This window comes from Danio rerio, chromosome 13, assembly GCF_052040795.2.
Source record: "Danio rerio strain M-AB ecotype USA chromosome 13, GRCz13ab, whole genome shotgun sequence".
Taxonomy (NCBI): Eukaryota; Metazoa; Chordata; class Actinopteri; order Cypriniformes; family Danionidae; genus Danio; species Danio rerio.
In genome coordinates, this window is record NC_141033.1 from 30,923,705 (window position 1) to 30,942,520 (window position 18,816).

General features: G+C 34.9%; 1 protein-coding gene across 13 annotated transcripts in view; it reads right to left on the reverse strand.

Annotated features, from left to right (window-relative positions):
- The window catches only part of lbx1a (ladybird homeobox 1a), a 104,812-nt gene that overhangs the window by 58,227 nt on the left and 27,769 nt on the right, over positions 1–18,816 (reverse strand). For 6 of the 13 annotated variants that reach the window (XR_015505297.1, XM_087278182.1, XM_087278177.1 and 3 more), the window contains exon 3: positions 1,719–1,788. The exons of 4 other annotated variants lie outside the window; for them this stretch is intronic. The gene's annotated coding sequence lies outside the window, so the exon portion shown is untranslated. Of the gene's footprint in view, positions 1–1,718; positions 1,815–18,816 lie in introns of all 13 variants that reach the window. 3 more of the 13 variants (XM_087278183.1, XM_087278186.1, XM_087278180.1) reach the window with 1 other exon arrangement.

Sequence of the window (18,816 nt, forward strand, 5' to 3'; positions counted from 1 at the left end):
AAAACAAGTTTTAAGTGCACAAACACATGTATACACATCATTAGCCATTTAAATCTAATGAGAGCAAAGAATCATGGGTAAACAGGTGACACAAACTGCTGACTATATGTTCTCGGGGATAGAGAATAGCTTAACTCAAGACTCAATATAGCTCTAATTAAAACAGCTCAGGATTTTCACACAATTATTTTTGGAATTATAGATGAACGCCTTACTAACACGTATTGCTTATATTACAAGTAAAAAATATGATTAATAGATTTTAACATTATAGAAATTACTTTCTTGTGCATTTATTTGGTTAGAAAATACAATGAAAACAGTGACTTAAGAAATATCATTAAAATTCACAAGAACTGTTTCCATTTTTTAAATTTTGAAATGTTGTAATTTGTTCCTGTGATGACAAAGCTGAACTTTCACCATCACTAATCCAATCTTCAGCACTGAAGAAATCATTCTAATAGGAGAATTTGCTGCTCAATCATTCTTAAAATCGGTCCTCAATTATAATTATTACAGATACTGAATTACAATATGTTTTTCTAAATACATACAATATGCAATTTTGTTTTTTGCAACACATTTCAAAAAACATTGGAACAGTAAAGCATTTACCACTTTGTAATGTTGCCATTAGGCATGGGACAATAACTGTTTGCAAGGTATACCACGGTTTGGAAAAGTTAAGGTTTTAATCTGCCATATCTCATTCTTCCTGCAAACAAGTCTTAAGGTAGACAACAGAATGATGTCTTCGTTGTCACATTTTGCTCTTCAAAATGTGCCACACATTCTCTATTGGCTACAGGTCAGGACTGCAGGCAGGCCAGTCAAGTACCTGTATCCTCTTCCTGAACTCTTTATTCCAATCCTCTGACTTATAATACAGGGATTTTTTCTTATTTAGGGCATGTCGTGTCTACCGTTGCAGGCTGAGCCAGAGGATGTGAGCTGATGACTGATGTGTTACAAGGGAAAGCAAATTCAGGTTTGCTTGAAGAAGTGAAAACAAAATGTAAAGACTTGTCAATTGGATCTTGACTTATGACTTATATAACAGGCATTTTTTTTTAAATCACCATAATATTTAGACTAAATACACTAAGTGAAGAATTCAGTATGAATGCAGTGGTGTAACTAGTGACGCTTCCAATGCTGGACTGTTTGCTCGCGTCTTTCTTTTTCTCTCTCTGTGGCTGAAGGGTAATGGATAAGGGTTAATCAATGTATCTTCATGTGACAGATGCTAAGGCTGGTCAAGCAGGCATTACCCAGCCTCATCACTGACATAATGAGCCATTTCCACCTTATGATTTACTCTTTCCGGCCTGCCTGCTTCTCTCCTCTCAATCCTTCTCCTCTTTCACAGAGCAATTTATTCATAAATATGAAAAAGTCTGCTCAGAGTCAGCAGTTCTGGTGTACAGTAATTTGGATTCTTGTCCAGGGGAGTTTCCTCTTGAACTGATGCAGTGGCAGAAGCTCTGACTTGGCATTGTGCTTTCAGCTGATTAGGGGGAAACCACTGTGCCTTGTGTCATACTATTTACTGTCTCATCTTTATTTTTGTGGTAGTACCCGAGTCCTGTCGGTGCGTGAATGCATACTGTGCAAATATTGGAGCGTGCGCAGCAAAGAGATGTGTAAGTAATTTAGGGGTAGTGAGTTAAAAGGATAGTTTATCCAGAGATTAAGATCGGTTGTCATTTACTTACCATCATGCCATGGCTTCCTTTCTTCTTAAAAACCCCAAGCAGTAATTTAGGAAACTGCTCATCTCCTCCACTAAGAAACAAATGGGGAATGTTAAGCTGTGAAAATGAGCAAAGAAATATTAAATTTAAACTAATTTACGCTTTCAGTTTAATGCTATCAGTTTATATACTACGACTGCACAAAATACTGTATTGTTTTAGCATCAATAGCCCAATTTTGCTCCATGCATTGATTTTGCAAATCAATTGCTTCATGGAAAATAACCATTTTTAATGCACCACTATAAATCCTACATTAGGATTTGCGCAAAACAATTTTATGCATCCATATCCAATATCAAGTGAGGGATTCCATAAGGTAAAGTAAACTTCACACGCTTGATTATTACTTTAATGTATGAAGTCGTGGCCGCGTGTCTCTCAGCAAAAAACATGCTTAATCAGTCATTGATAAAGTCTATCAACTGAAAGAGTTACTGACAAGTGATCAATGAGTAATGTTAACATCTCTATTATAGACCTGTGTAAGAGTGTGTGTGTGTGTGTGTGTGTGTGTGTGTGTGTGTGTGTGTGTGTGAATAATTCATCTGCACCTGTCACAGCCCTACATTTATATATTTTTTCAGTTTGTATTTTCTATTCCTAATTTTTTGTGTATACAGTGCTCAGCATATATAAGTACACCCCTCACAAATCTCTCATTCAAATTCATATTTTTAATAGAAGGCTACAATATTGTATTTGTGCATATACATTAGATTAGTCAGTACTGAAGCCAAATCTGAAGATTATTTAACAAAACTATATAGTAACGGTATGTACACCCAAATTTAAATGTTAGAGAAAAATATTAAATAATTTTTTTTAAAGAGTAAAAATCAAGAGAAACAATTTTTTCTTTAAATGTAGTTGAAATTTTGTAGGTTTTTTTTTTTTTTTTTGCAATATTTTGCTTAAATTTAATTGTATTATCTTCCAATTTCTAAATATGTTTGGTGACTAAAACATTATTTAAATAAATATATCTGTTTAATAAATCTGTTTTGTTTACATGCATCAAAATACGTTGCCTACATTTATTAAAAAATGGATAAAATATATTCATTTTCAAAATGAGGTGTCCTCAATAATGCTAAACACTGTATATGGTTTCTGTACTTAAAACATAGCAACCAGAAATTACCCATAATTTTGCTAAAATAAACAGTTCAGGATATTAGAATAATTTCTAAAGGATCAAGTGATTTTTAAGTTAATTCAGCTTTGCCAGAAGGGATAAATATATTAAAACAAAAACATTTTTAGAAATTGTAATTGTGTATTAACAAGTATTTCACACTATTTTCACTAAATAAATACATCATTGGCAGCATAAAAAAATTCTACTAATGCCAAACATTTGCATCGTAAAATTCATATCGCTACAACAATAAGCATAAATTAAATAACAAAAACATTGTAGTACACACACATTAACTGGAGAAAAAAGACGAAACAAGATAACAAAAAATATACATTTATATTAAATGTGATACTTCATTAGGTCTTCCGTGAGTGAGCTGAATGGTTTACTCAAAATAATGTTAAATTTTTTATTGAATGTATACAATTCACATAACTTTGCTTTTACAATATTATTATTTGTCACATTAAATCTAATTTAATCTTCTAAAGTAGATATATAAAGATAATTTACAAAACCAATGAAGAAATGTCAACGACAACATCTGTCTGCTTTAAATTAACGTCAGCAGCCAAATATACAACACTTTTACACAACTTGTTAGCATCTTAAAGCCCATGAATAATACGATCATTTGAAACTCCACCAAGGTCAATGGAGTCGATGTTATCTGCATAAACCTCATAGAGCAAAAATGTGCACATAATAATTTTTTTTACTGCACCTCACACATGGCCAAGTACGGCATCCTAAAAGTTTATATAGTGTTGTGCGCGGCAGATGAAGTGGCAGTGAAGCAGGCCTGTTTCTCTTCTTCAGTGCTGAACTAAAAGTGAACTCACTCTGCTATATATAAATACAGCTTTGCAGCCAATCAGTGGCATGGCTCCGGGGCATCATCTTGCTGCGCTGACTTTCCCATTACGATAATGTGAATCTCTCGCTCAGCCTCATAATACTGGCAAGCGTGGATAAAATACTGTCTCCCCTCTGCTCCACGCCGGCCTGCTCCGCTCCTGCCACACACACTGAGAGACTGTCTGTGCATACTAATGAAACTGTGCTTCAGGGCCTCCAGACTGGCAGGACAGGCACTGAATGGGTGATTCCTGTAGGGGGCGCAATATCAGCCTGATATGGTGGGCTCCGGGATGTGTTGTTGTGAGACGTGGGGGTGATATTATTTCATTACTGCAAGACATGTTGCTTTTGAGTGGTCTTAGAAGACTTTGTATAGATTGCATTGAGAATTGAAATTTTTCTTAAATGTGTACTTTTTGGCCCATTTTCATCATCAAAACATTGTTAGTATAAAATTGATCTGCTTGAAAAGCAAAACTGCGTAAGGATTTAATTGAAATCTGTTGTACTGGATTTCATGTTTTAAAATAACCCACAAAGTAGGGCTGCATGATACTGTAAAAACCTGACATTGTTATTACTTTGTTTTCCTGTGATATACAGTGCTCATCATAAATAAGTACACCCCATTTTGAAAATGAATATTTTATCCATTTCTCAGTAAATACGAGTAATATATATTGGTGCATTTGAACAAAACAGATTTATTAAACAGATATATTTATTAAAATAGTATTTTAGTCGCAGAACATCTTTAGAAAGTGAAAGATAATACATATAAATTCATGCAAAATATTGCAAAAAATACAACCTACATTTCAACAAAATTGATTTTTGCTATTTTTGAAAATGTTAATTAATATTTTTCCCTAACATAACTTTGGGCTACACATTTTTAAACCATAATTGTAAGTTATTTTGCAAGATCAGCTCCAGATTCTGGCTTCAGTACTGACTAAAATAATGTTTAAGCACAAATATAATACTGTAAAGCATCCTATAGAAGATACTAATTTAAATGAGAGATTTTTGAAGGGCATACTCATATATGCCAGGCAAGCACTGTATGAATTTAATTTTACCAAATGATCAGGGTTGCATTTCCCAAACAACGCCGAAACTTATGGCTGAACTATCATAGTACTATGCATCGTTTGGAAAAAGAACAATGTAGTGGCGAGTGTTTCCCAAAACCTGTAGTTGCTTTGTCTCAGACTTATCATAATGATGCTCTAAACGGGGTGGTAACAACTTATTTAGAGAAGAGCTCCATAATTTATTTGTGCAAATTATATTGTTTTACACGCACGTGCATAAAAAAATCCAATTTTGGTTTTGGTAAAAACATGCACTTGTTTTCCATAGTAATTAAAATATATGTAAATGGCACATATAGGGCCTATATTTTCTTTACAAATAACATTAAGAACATTACATATTCTATTCCAAAACATAAAATCACATACAAAAGCTAACACGTATACTAATATCATATATAAATTTTATAAATAAACAAATAATGAGGCTATTTATTAAGAAATTAAATTATTCATATATTAGGAAATGAAAAAAATTCTACATTCATAATAATATTAATGATGATGATAATGATTATGATGATTATTATTATTATAATTATTACTATTAGGTAGAATATGGTTTATTTATTTATTTATTTTTTAAAGTCTACTGTCATATATAGTACAGATACTTAATAAATAACCTATTAAAAGCATTAACATATGCTATGTTCTTTGTTTTCCCAAGCTTTGAAGATGTAACTTAAATTTTCTTTTAAATAATAGTCACCTACATCTTTCTTTATTAGCCACGACTGCATTCAAAATGACATCAATGTTTTCAAAGTGCACTACGAACGCAATGTATTTGTAAACATTAAGATCGCTGAACTGTAAAAATAATTTGAAAAGCAAATTACATTTAAGAGAGATGACTTAAATTCTTTTTTTTAATAATTCCAAGTTTGAATGTTAGAATGTTCTAAATGAATAGGGCATAGAGAGTAGAACACAGCCAGAAACGTTTCCAACTACAGCTCCTGAGGTGTAGTTGCAAACAAACCAAGTTTGTGACGCAGTTTGCGAATGTTCGTTGGAACGATGGATTTGTGAAACACCAAATCAACAAACTGCGTTTGTAACGATGGAACTTGCGGCTTTAGTTGACTAGTTTTGCGAAATGCATCCCTGAATACCTCTATTCGGAAAGATTTCATTGATTTCGATTTACTGGGGTGATCAAGCCTTATTCTATGAAATGCATCTGCATAAAACATGATAAATTACAAACATGTATAATTCCGACAGAGCAAAACTAAAAGTGAAGAAAATGGTGCAAATGTAAAATAGCATGGTCATCAATGTATAAATTATAATATAAAAATTATATTTAATAATATCTTTATCTTTTAATGTTTAATAAATAATCTAATCCTGCGATGTGACTTGCGAATACACACATTGTGAGATCGATGCTCAGTTGATATATTGTTCAACCCTACCACAAGGTGTTATATACAATAAATGTCTTATAGATCTTTAGAAATGTAGTGTTTATATTTTCCATATTTCTTCTGTTTTAAAGAAAGCTTCAAAATATTGCTTGGTTCAATCTCTTTAATTTATTTCATTGAATGTGTCTCTATTTCAACAATATTTAGATATTTTGCAGACAAATAACATGAATTAGTAATCAAATATTTTACACTGAGTAAATTAAACTGAAATCGATTAAACCAGTATTTAAATCAAGCCCTAAGCCAATGCCATCAGTCTGTTTGTTTATTTGTTTTTTGTTGCTATGTACCAGTTTTAAATCATAAGAATCCTAAACCATTATTTAAAAGATCAAATTCTACTTACTTATATATATATATATATATATATAAATATATATATATATATATATATATATATATATATATATATATATATATATATATATATATAGAGAGAGAGAGAGAGAGAGAGAGAGAGAATATTTGTCTCTCTCTATCACATAATTAAAAGCGTTTTACATGAAAAGAGTGCTAGTTGTCATTTTCCTCCACTCCTAATCTCTTCCAGAACAGCCTAAGCTAAAACAAATGTGTATGCGACAGCAATGCTGATTCACAACTTCTTCCCTAATAATTAAAGCAGATACAGTAATTGATCTTCTTCATATCATGGTTAGCAGTATTTTTGCTAAATTCACAAGTACCTTAAAATCAAATCAACCACACTTACTATACAAAATATATTATCCTACTTATGTTGCTTAAATAATATATACAATAATAAAAGACTTTAGAGGAACAAAAACGAAACATGAATGCCAATACAAAAGTGTTTATAGCTACAATATGATCAGATAATAAGTAATCTTCACTTTCAACATCAGCATTTAGTTATATTACTTCAAAATCATAATCCTACCTTTTTAATATAAAACATTAGATCCTACTGGCCTGCATAATTACTTACTGTATATACCGTGAGTTGCAACAGGAGAGGTGCTTTTACTAAATCTGCTTTCACACAAATAAACAAACTATATAGTTTTCTCTTTTCACCATATCTTCCTGATATATGAAAGCCTAAACAAAATGTCTATGACTGCATTATAATAAATTAATAACATCTTGTTTACGAACTACAGAAGATACAATAATCAATTATATTTAATACCACAGTCATCATTTAGGTTGCATTTGTGCTAAATATTTGTATAGTTAATTATGTAATCTAAATACCACAAGAAAGGCACGGTTAATTTTTGTATATTAGCACACAAAAATATAAGCTTTTTTTCATTGTGACCAAAATGTGAAATGCAAAAAAAAAACTGCATCTGAGTACAATTTCATTATTTACAACCACTTTCAAAGGATGTATTACATTTACAATTTTTCCAATGTAAAATTACAATAGTTTTTACGATAAAAATACATGATATGGTTTACACTTGTTGCATATTTATTCAAATATCTTAAGATAACAAGTAGTTAATCTACCAATTATATCTTCCAAAAATCTGAGGCAAATTAAGTTTCAATCAGAGCGATATCAAGATTTACCAACAAACAGACAGCACATTATGCATTAATCTACATGGGTTGCACGGTTTACTAGTACTATGGTAGTATCGTGATACTGGGGCTCCAAAATACTGGCGGTGACACTGTAGTTCGTGAACGGTAGTATCTTATTAATGGTCTATCTAAAATAAATAATGTTGCATGTGGAAAAGTCACTAAAATGGTCACACGTTTGTGCAACAACAGACCATTATGTTTTAAGAGTCTGTGAGCCCTTTAAGGTTGGACGTTTTCTGATGTCTCAAACTATTTTTGACCACCTCATTTAGCCTAATTTTGTTGGAATAATGATTTTTGGTTACAAATTTCGTTTGATATCATTTGTATCTTTATTCTAATGTATTTTTGTTGGTCAATTATCTACAAATAAACAAAATGAAAAATAGAATAAATACATTTTAGTTAAAAATAATACTTTTTTCAGTAATAAGGAAATTATGAATTAAATTCAAGTTGGCCTATATTGTAACATTTTAAAATATATTATTTCTGACGATTTTCTTTATAATTTGAATTATGAATTAAAGTATCGCAATACTATTTGGTATTATGATATTTCAGCTGGCTACAGAATCATTTAAAGCAGATGTTAATCTACCATATCTGTTTCACCAAATTGAATTCTCCATATCTAAGAGCGTAATCATGACATTACAACACACTATCTGCTCACCTGTACCAACCCATTCACACTCACACACAGAGAGAGACAGAAGTCCAAACATACACACACTCTCTCTCTCTCTCTCTCTCTCTCTCTCTCTCTTCTGCAGTGGGGGTGGAGTTGAGGGACTTGTGGAGCATGAACAGAAAACACGAAGAGAGCGTTTTGATGGGGACACTCTGTTTGCCATTTCTAATTTGTAGGCGGGGGACGAGAATGGGGCGATCACAGCGTGATTCATATTAAAAGTCAATTGGCCTTCAAATTCCTCGGGTCCCCCAAAGTCACTACTGGTGAGAAGGAAATGAGTCTTAATGGAGTGGCAGTGCCACAATAAAATATCGGAAATTGAATCTGACCACAAAACTCAATGGTCCAGGCACAGCACCTGAACGACTGACCATTACAGATATGAGATTCTTTCTTTCTTTTCGGACCATTTTTTCCCTTATCTATTGTTTGGCTATAAGGACGTCCTCCGATTCTCTCAAAGTCCTTTAGTGTCCACCTTTTCCTCTCTCGCCAGAACATCGGAGCACTTAGCAGTAATCTGTTTCGGCCTCACTTTTAATTTCTCGCATGTCTGCCTGCGCTCGGAGTGCTGGGGTAACTGGGTAGGCAATACAAAGCAAAAGGCCATAAAACCCTCCTGCTGTGTGAGATATATTAACTTTAACCTCATGGTAATTACCAAAAACTATTTAAAACCAACTTTTCCATTTAGGCTACTTTCCGCTAGGTTACTCGTGACAACTGCCCACATTTTAAATGACTACAAACTGACAGGATCAAGAAATCGCAAAAAGATTCATAAGTGGACATGCAAATGATCATGTTTAACTCCTATTAAAGTCTTGAAGATTTGCTATCAAAGTTCTAAGACGCTGCAAAGAAACACATCTATTAATCAACAGTTGTCTGACTGTATAGCTTAACAGAAATTGTCTGTTTAATTGTGCTCTTGAATTGCATTATGGGACTTTGGGATCTCTGCTTTTGCAACTTTTAATGTTGAAAGTTTACCTGCAAAAACAGTTACTTTTATTAATATTTTAGTAGTTTGAAAGAATATACCATCTAAGTTTGTTATGTTAAACCATCTTCTTCATACAATTGAATTGATGGTTCATATTTTAACAGGTAAAAGGCTTTAAATTGATATTATTCTTTCAAAAAATAAAAAGACAGGGGCACACATGTTTTTGGTGTATTTTTTAACCACGTAAACTTTAATAGAGTTATTAGTATTTCAAGATTAATATTTACTAAACTAAAACAACTTTGGTTTATTTGATACAGTTACATTTAGACGATTTTGATAAAAAGTTATATAACTAGATACTCAGATTTGACTTTAGATTTAATTCATTGTTTCCTGGATTTGTCCTGTTTCTTTTTGGCTTTTAAGCATGTTTTCATTTATCATATTTACTTACTAATTGCTTCATTGATTATGTCAACCTGTTCCTTGTTTAAATCATCATTGACAAAACATAATGTGTTTTTGTCATCACTTTTCATTTCTTAGTTACCGTTATTCTTTTCTTGATCCTGTGTGATGTTGTCTTTGTATTAACAACTTTTTTTTGTTTGCATTTTTTATATTTTGTTATAATTTATTATTTTAATTTACATTTTTGCATTCAGAAACCACAAAAATGCCCCATTTCTCTAGATTTACTGGATGAGTTAAAATAAGTAAAGTGTAAAATGTGTTCTGAATTTGAAAGTGATAAAATTTGGTCACTATTCTGATGGTCTGTTTGTTTAATGTAAGTTACATTGCATCTACACGTTAACTAATTCTCATTAGATTATAAGTAGACCGTTAGGTTGGGGTTAGAGTTAGTGTAAGTTGACGTACTTGTTAAGTTTCTTATAGTCAGTTAAATGTCTGTTGAAGGATCAGTATCAACATATTAAGCAGACTACTAATACTCAAATCAAAATAAAGTGTTACCTAATATTTTGTCCTAATTAAAATTTTTGTCATCAAGTTAAACTTTACTATTTATTTTTTGTTTAATTAGCATAAACCAACTACATAATTGTTTTCAGAATTGTTTTATTCATTTTAAACAACAACAACAACAATATTTCAAAAGAGCTAAGATTTTTTTTTAAATCTGTATTTGGTGTAATAACCCTGATTTTCAATATCATCTTCAATGTATGTATCACTTAAATACACTCACCAGCCACTTTATTAGGTACACCTGTCCAACTGCTCATTAACACAAATTTCTAGGCTGGTGGTGGTGATGCAATGGTGTGGAGGATATTTTCTTGTCACACTTTGGCCCCATTAGTACCAATTGAGCATTGTGTCAATGCCACAGCCTACCTAAGTATTGTTGCTGACCATGTCCATCTCTTTATGACCACAGTGTATCCATCTTCTGATGGCTACTTCCAGTAGTTATGTCATAGTGTGAATCATCTCAGACTGGTTTCTTAAACATGACGATGAGTTTACTGTACTCAAATGGCCTCCACAGACCCTAGATCCCAATCCAATAGAGTACCTTTGGGATGTTGTGAAATGGGAGATTCACATCATGGATGTGTAGCCGACAAATCTGCAGCAACAGCGTGATGCTGTCTTGTCAATATGGACCAAAGTCTATGAGGTTTATTTCCAGTACCTTGTTGAATCTATGCCATGAAGTATAAGGGCAGTTCTGAAGGCAAAAGGGGGTCCAACCTAGTAATAGTAAATGACACTAAACACAAAATTGTGTTATTTAATTAAGTAGTCTCATAATTTTTTCCACATGAACATGTACTCACACTCACGTGTAATTCTAAACTTCTATAAATATATTTCCTGTGTTCTGTTTTGCAAAAAAAAAAAAAAAATACAATGTCATGTTAAGCCATCTACAATAGGATATCAAAACTGGTCAGTAGAGATCAGAAACAAACAACTAAAATGAACAACCTGAGCCATGCCAAAAAAAAAGAAAAGAAAAAAGAACCTGCAGTCATTCAGAGAAAGGTGTCTGAAACATGCCTAATCTTGACACACGCGCACACATTGCCCTCTTCAGGCCCGGCAGTGTAAGATGACCCGGCTCATTTGTCATCCTGGCTGGAGGAAATCCAAACAACTCGATATCATGTTTAACTAATCAGACAAGAGAATCTATTTAATGACAGCCTTGAGACATGAGATAAATGTTAGCCACTCGCTCAGTCAATTCACACCGCCCGAACACTCAATCAGGATATAATCTACGATTCGGAACTAATAGCCAAAATATAGTGGCTTATTTTGTAAACACGGCACTCGTTTTGCCGAGCTTGTTAAGCCCTCTCATTTTAAGTCTAAAATGACTTTGGCTTCAGCTTCACACGTGGAAAGAGAACTCGCCATCATCTCTCTCTCCTCGTTCTCCCTCCGCCTTTCTCTTCTCTGTATTCATCTCCATGACAGATGCAGAGCGAGGCCTGAGGCTGCAGTTAAGAATATGTGATGCAGAGATTCTTTATTAACATTTCATTCCCATTCCCTACACGACATAAATTAGATGGGACGTTAAAGGCTGTCAGCTGTGGCGATCTGTCACAGAGCCTTGGCTCCGTCCGTCGGCTGTCCCCTGACTTCTGCGATGTCGAGCCGATAAGCTCATGGTCTTCACACAGCGCTGCCAGCGAAACAAACAGCACTGCGGATCCAAACAAACTACAAACGAGCTTCAGTTCCGCACTTCTTCTGGACCCCGTTTGCAGATTTGGGCCCCTAACTGTATGTGTGTGCGAGCTGTATTTCAGCATGAGGATGGCACTGTTGTGACTCGATTATAAGTGTTATCTCTTCGCCGTGTGCTCTTGGTGAGAGATCTGAGATGTGTCTTATGGCTAGCTCGACGCTAATGTATTCATCATTAATCTTATCAGCGCTGCCTTTCCACATCATTTCAGGGCAGTAGCACGATTTTTATCTCTAATTTGATGGTAATGAACCCATCAGCATGGAGTGGTTGATGAATATGATGAAAAATGGCATTCATATTCACTTTGGACAAGCCACATCTTCTTATCTCATTAGAAAAACTGATATTAGACTAACTCTTTATTTGTGAAGAATGTACATCAATCGTGTGAGGTCTCTTGCTGGTCAAGACACTTTCAAAAACTACTGAAACAAACAATGTGAACTATCAGAATGTGCGGTTATTAAGGCATTTGTTCTGGGAATTTGCTCTAATGCTAATACTGCCCAATGGTCATTATAGTGGATTATCGGCTGTATACAGTTTGTAATGATTTTGATAAATTCGGTAAAAGGGATTGGCTAAAGGTGGGCAATGCACATGCAAACAAAAACTTAAACTACTAATAGAAATGCAAAACTTGTCAATGTTACTTTTGACTAGCTTAGGGTCAATAAGATATTAATTCATTTTTTGTTTCCACAGTACGAACTGCTTCCCTCTGGTAGAAGATAGAGTCCCAAAGTGTAGGTTAAACCGCTATAAGAAATCCTTTGTACCTGTGTCAGTGGGGTTATTTAATAAGATTATATCTTAATTAGCACTACAATTTTTTTAATTATTGTATTTTCTTTTGTTTTTTATTGCTTGTTTTTAGTGAGTGTCTGCAGCAATATGGCGATGCCCATAGCAAATCTCCTGTCAAGGACAATAAAGTTTTACTACTCACTACTACTTACTAATTCATAATAATACTTTACATTTACACAGCGCTTTTCTGCTCACTTAAAGTGCTTTACAAACTTTTATGGGGAATTTCTTCAACCGCCACCAGTGTGCAGCATCCACCTGAATGACGTGACGGCAGCCATATTGCACCAGACCGCACACTACACACCAGCTCATTGGTGGAGAGGAGACAGGGTGATGGAGCCAATTATGATTCGGGGATGGAATGGAGGCCATGATGGACAGAGGCCAGTGGGCAAATTCAGCGAGAATGCTGGGGTGAAACCCCTACTCTTTTTCAAAGGACATCCTGGGATTTTTAATGACCACAAAGAGTCAGGATCTCAGTTTAACATCTCACTCCCTCTGAAATCTAGTGCTCTCTGATCAGTAGAGTCCCCATTAATATGCTGGGGCGTTAGGACCCACACAGACTCCAGGTTGAGCGTCCCCTGCTGGTCTCACTAACACCACTTCCATAATTATGTCATTATTCAGTAACATCACTAACAATTTTATAATGAACAAATTTTACTCCATTAATGTACTGAATCAACACTGAACCTGGACAGAGCTGAAAAAAAAACTTTTGGAATCAAGTATATAGGAAGTGTAGCAATAAGGTGGTATAAGCACATCAAGTCCTTTTTTTATTTTCTACAATTAAACCAAGATCCCAAGTTGAGAGATATTGAGGCAATCTGCACTGTGACCTACAGTAGAAGTGCTGTATCTCCGCTATAGGCATGGGATGATAACCGGTTTCAAGGTTTACCGCGGTTTACAAAAGTCAAGGTTTTAAAACCCTCAAAAAAACTCTGTTATACCTTTCCTAAGGTATAAGTAGGGTTTTTTGTGTTGTAAAGAAATCTGTGCTTTTGAAACAACTGATGAAGACAGCAGAAATCTATTTATTTTTGATTATTTAGCCTGACATGTTTACTCTTGCAAAATATTATAAATGTTTGCTAAAATGAAATTATTGTTTTCAATTTTTACCCAGACATTTAAAAAGTACTGATTTTAGAGCAGTAATTACAATAACATCATACTGTGAAACCATTATATTTTTATCCAAGGTTATCATACTGTCAGAAACTTGGCCAGAGACTTTGCCCACCAATATCGATTGGCAAGCACGTGTTATCATGTCATTTTTGAATGAGCTACTAAGGCAGGACTTGCCAAGAAATTTAGATTAAAGGATGGATGTGGTCCAACTATCTGTGATCCAACTTCATCTCAAGAAGTAGTAGTAAGTGTTACACTTTGTTTATAGGAATTCGCACAAATCGTTGTATATAAACATCCCAGTTACACAACATAAGTGGCTAAAGCAAGCAATTGTCTTACATGTCAAAATGGTGGCATCCCGTTAACTGTAAATGGAATTAGCCGAGAAGAGTTGAAAATAATATATATAATATTTTCAATGTTTTTATTTTAAGGAAGAAAAGACACAGCTGTGAAACGAGCTGTAAAAATGAGGATGCTTCAAATTTAACATGAGTCCTGGTTTCTGGACTGGATTAGTTTTTTCAGTAGCTATAATGGAACCTCATATCATTCATTCATTTTCTTTCCAGCTTAATCCCTTTATTAATCAGGGGTCACCACAGCGGAATGAACCGCCATCTTACCCAGCATACGTTTTACGCAACGGATGCCCTTCCAGCTGCAACCCATCACTGGGAAGCATCCATACATACTCATCCTTACACACACACCACGGTCAATTTTAGCATACCCAATACACCTTTACTGCATGTCTCTGAACTTGTGGGGGAAATTGGAGCACCCGAAGGAAACCCACACTAACATGAAAGAACATGCAAACTCCATACAGAAATGCCAACTAACCCAGCCAAGGCTCGAACCAGCGACCTTCTTGCTGTGAGGTGCTGCCCACTGCGACACCGCACCACCCCGGAACTTCATGTAATAGCATATATTTACTTGTTTGGTGGGCATCTTGTCACATTTGCCACCATCACATTTGTACAGCTCAACATGTTAAATGTGTGTGTGGGATGTTTATTTATATTGCACAGCAAACAGTAATTGTATGTGGCTTATTTGTTGTTGCAGAAAGGCTGAAAAAACAGCTACATCAAATAACCATTCCTGGTTCAGTTTTAACTTTAGTATTTGTGACTGGGTCTCTTCTTCATCATTATCTGAGTCACTTTCAGTGATTGTGCTGCATTTATGTGACATCTTAAGCGAACTTGCCTAAACACCACCCTACTCCAATTATATACAGGGCAGGGAAAACCAGCTTTTTTACATCATAAAAAGAGCTTGTTTTTCTACTGATCCCCAAAAATGACATTTATATAGGGTATAATAAATGATATAAAGCAGGGGTGTCAAACTCAGTTGCTGGAGCGCCACAGTGTTTATTTCCAAACCTGCTTTATGCTTCAAACAAGCTTGAAGGACTCAATTGGTTTGATCAGGGGCCTGTTTCAGTAAGGAGGTTTAATAAACTCAGAGTTTAAACTTAAACTCTGAGTTGACATACCAAAAGATTAAATACTCAGAGTTTTCGGTTTCAAAATAGCTGATCTTAGTTAGGTCAATCTGAGTAAGTCTGAGTAGACTTATTCAGAGTTAAGCATGCACACTGGGACTATAAAAACACATTATCAATGGAGTTCAGATATGGCAACATCTGGAAAAAAAAAAAGAGATCAGCATTTCTTTCTCCAGCTGAACTTAATGTTCTCATGCAAAGTTACAGCAAATATTAGCATTTATTTAAAAATGCAACACCACTGCATCTGCAAAACAGAGACAGTTAGCGTGAGAAAACAGCTACTCAAGTTAATGCGTAAGTTTACATTTAAATTATTTAAAGTATTTAAGTATAATAAAAAAATAAGCAATGTAATGTGTGTCAGTTATAGACTTTTAACTTTAAAAATGGGGGAATTGGCTGTCATTTTGAACTGATTTCAGATGTAATTGCATTAAAATTACATAAAATACAATAGGCTACTGCATGGTTTCTAGCACAAATTTGACAAAACAAGAATACAGATAACCTTAGCTTAATGTTCTGTGGAAAAGTTTAATTTAAGGTTCTTGCTTTTACACACGTTTAAGAAAAAGTTTTAAAATTTAGTTTATAATAGATTTAAAAGTGCACTTGTGTGTGTCTGCCTTTTCTATTGATCAAGTAGTAGAGGTTGATATGACAATTAGAATGTAAGCAGAACAAAAAATTGTTTTTAGAACGAGCGATAATCCCATTAATCTAGTTGCAGTATGTCTCTGTCAAAGAACAGTGAATTTAAGATAATATATATATATATATTTTTTTTGCAGTAATATCAATGATAGAACTACTTAAAACTATGGAATTGATCCTAATTGTAATTTTCCCAAAAAAGGACAAGCCATTCTCATAACTTTGTTCTTTGTGTGACTGAAATGTAGGCAATGAATGACTAAGGCTAAGGCGAGAGACACCGCTTCATCTTTAAAAAAGGGGAGGAGACTGACAGAAACTTTAAAGTTTAGAGATTAAAACCTGCTCCTGACCAGGTTAGGTTCAAAGAGTAAGTTACTGTTTCTGAGTTAAAGTTACTTCTCTTTCAGAAACAGGCTTGACACCCTGCTTTCTCCAGTTTGACAAACCTGCCATTTTTTAAATGGAAAACCCAGAGTTTCTCTCATTTCAGGGTTAACATACTCTGAGTTTTCACTTAACCTCCTCTCTGAAATGGGGCCCAAGTGTGTTTAATTAGAGTTAAAGCAAAACTCTGCAGAGTTTTGGCCCTTTAGTAAGGTTTGACACCTGTGATCTAAAGGGTATTTTGGGATAAAAATTCACAGACACATTCTGGGGACACCAAAGACTTTTATTTAATCTTGTAAAAAAAAGTAACATAATAGATGCCCTTTAATATACTGTAACGGCTTTACAGCAAATTTTTTATTTGTCTAATTTTGAAAAATTGCATCATTTATTTTGTTACTTTCCTGTTTGTTGTGTTTCCAACAGGTCCATTTTTACAAGTGTCAGGTGTCCCCAGAATGCGTCTGCGGTTTCAGCTTTAAATACTGGATCATTTATTTTACCATACAGTAAACGTTAGTGTGTCTGCTCAAAATGTAAGTGAGTCGCTGTTCTTCGGGATGTGTTTTACTGGCAGATGCTTTAACTCATGAACCCTCAATGCAAAGAAAAATCCACACACTCTCCCATTCACATATTACGGCCAACTCATTCATTCATTTATTCATTCATTCATTTTCCTTCCGCTTAGTTCCTTTATTCATCAGGGGTCGCCACAGCGGAATGAACCACCAACTTATCCAGCAAATGTTTTACAAAGCGAATGCCCTTCCAGCTGAAACCAAGTACTGGGAAACACCCATACACACTCATTCACACACATACACTACGGCATACACACATACACTATACCTTAAACTGTCAGGAAAACCGAAGTACCCGGAGGAAACCCACACGAACATGGGGAGAACATCCAAACTCCACACAGAAAGGCCTCCTGATTCAGCCAAGACTCGAACCAGCAACCTTCTTACTGTGAGGCAACAGTGCTAACCACTGAGCCAAAAGGCTGCTGAAATTGTCAATAGTTGGTGGGGGAATAACAATCACATATGTATCAGTATTAGACCTGTGAAACTATGTCTTCTGGAACGTTGACAAACCATTACAAACACAGCTCAAGCCAAGTGGTGCTCGCTGCAGAGCCATTTGAGGAGAGCTGAGCTCCAGCGAGGGGGAGCTTAAGCTTGAGCTCCACCTTTTTTGCACTTCTTCTACGAGTGATGTCACTGGGGGTAGGGTTAGGGGTGGGGTTGGTGTATGCATTAAAACAGCTTAGAGGAGGAGGAGCGACAGCTCATGCTCCCCCTCGCTGGAGCTCAGCTCTCCTCAAATGGCTCTGCAGCGAGCACCCTCTCGCTCAAGCAGGTCTCACTTCCTTGGGTCTTTCATAGGTGGGAATTTTTGAATTTGGGGAATACTGCAACATGTATGTTCCCAAGAAAAAAACTTAAAATAATAATGTAGGAAACAATGCTTACTGATAAAGAGAATAACTACCTTTAGAGTAGACCAGAGGTCATCAACCCTGCTCCTAGGGGAACCACTGTCCTGTAATCAGCTTGCTGTATTTGAAAAAGTCATGAAAAGCTTGATTAGCTGCTTCATGTGTGTTTAATTGTGGCTAAAGCGATGCTGGTAAGCCTCCAGGCGCAGGGTTGAAGATCTTTGTTGTAGAAGACATTGGGTGCACTCTAGCTTCCGAGGTCAATCGTCAGCAGGTCGTGTGCACGGATTTGGGCACTGGTAATGACAGCGATGAGCTTGGTTGACTACACATTGGAACATGCAAAGTGTGACATGAGAATCTTTTGACTGTACAACATTAAACAAATAGAATTTATAAAAAAAAAACAGCAAAACTAATAATAAAGTTGAAGTGGCATTTGGTGCTGAAAAAGCATGATGGAAATCAATTAAAATAGTAATCAGTAACACATACATAGTCCAGCATTTGTGCTGTAAAGTGAGGCATGTGAATAACAGCGGTAAGAAAAAAGAACCACAATTTTTAGAGAATAATAATAAATTGATGAATAATGGA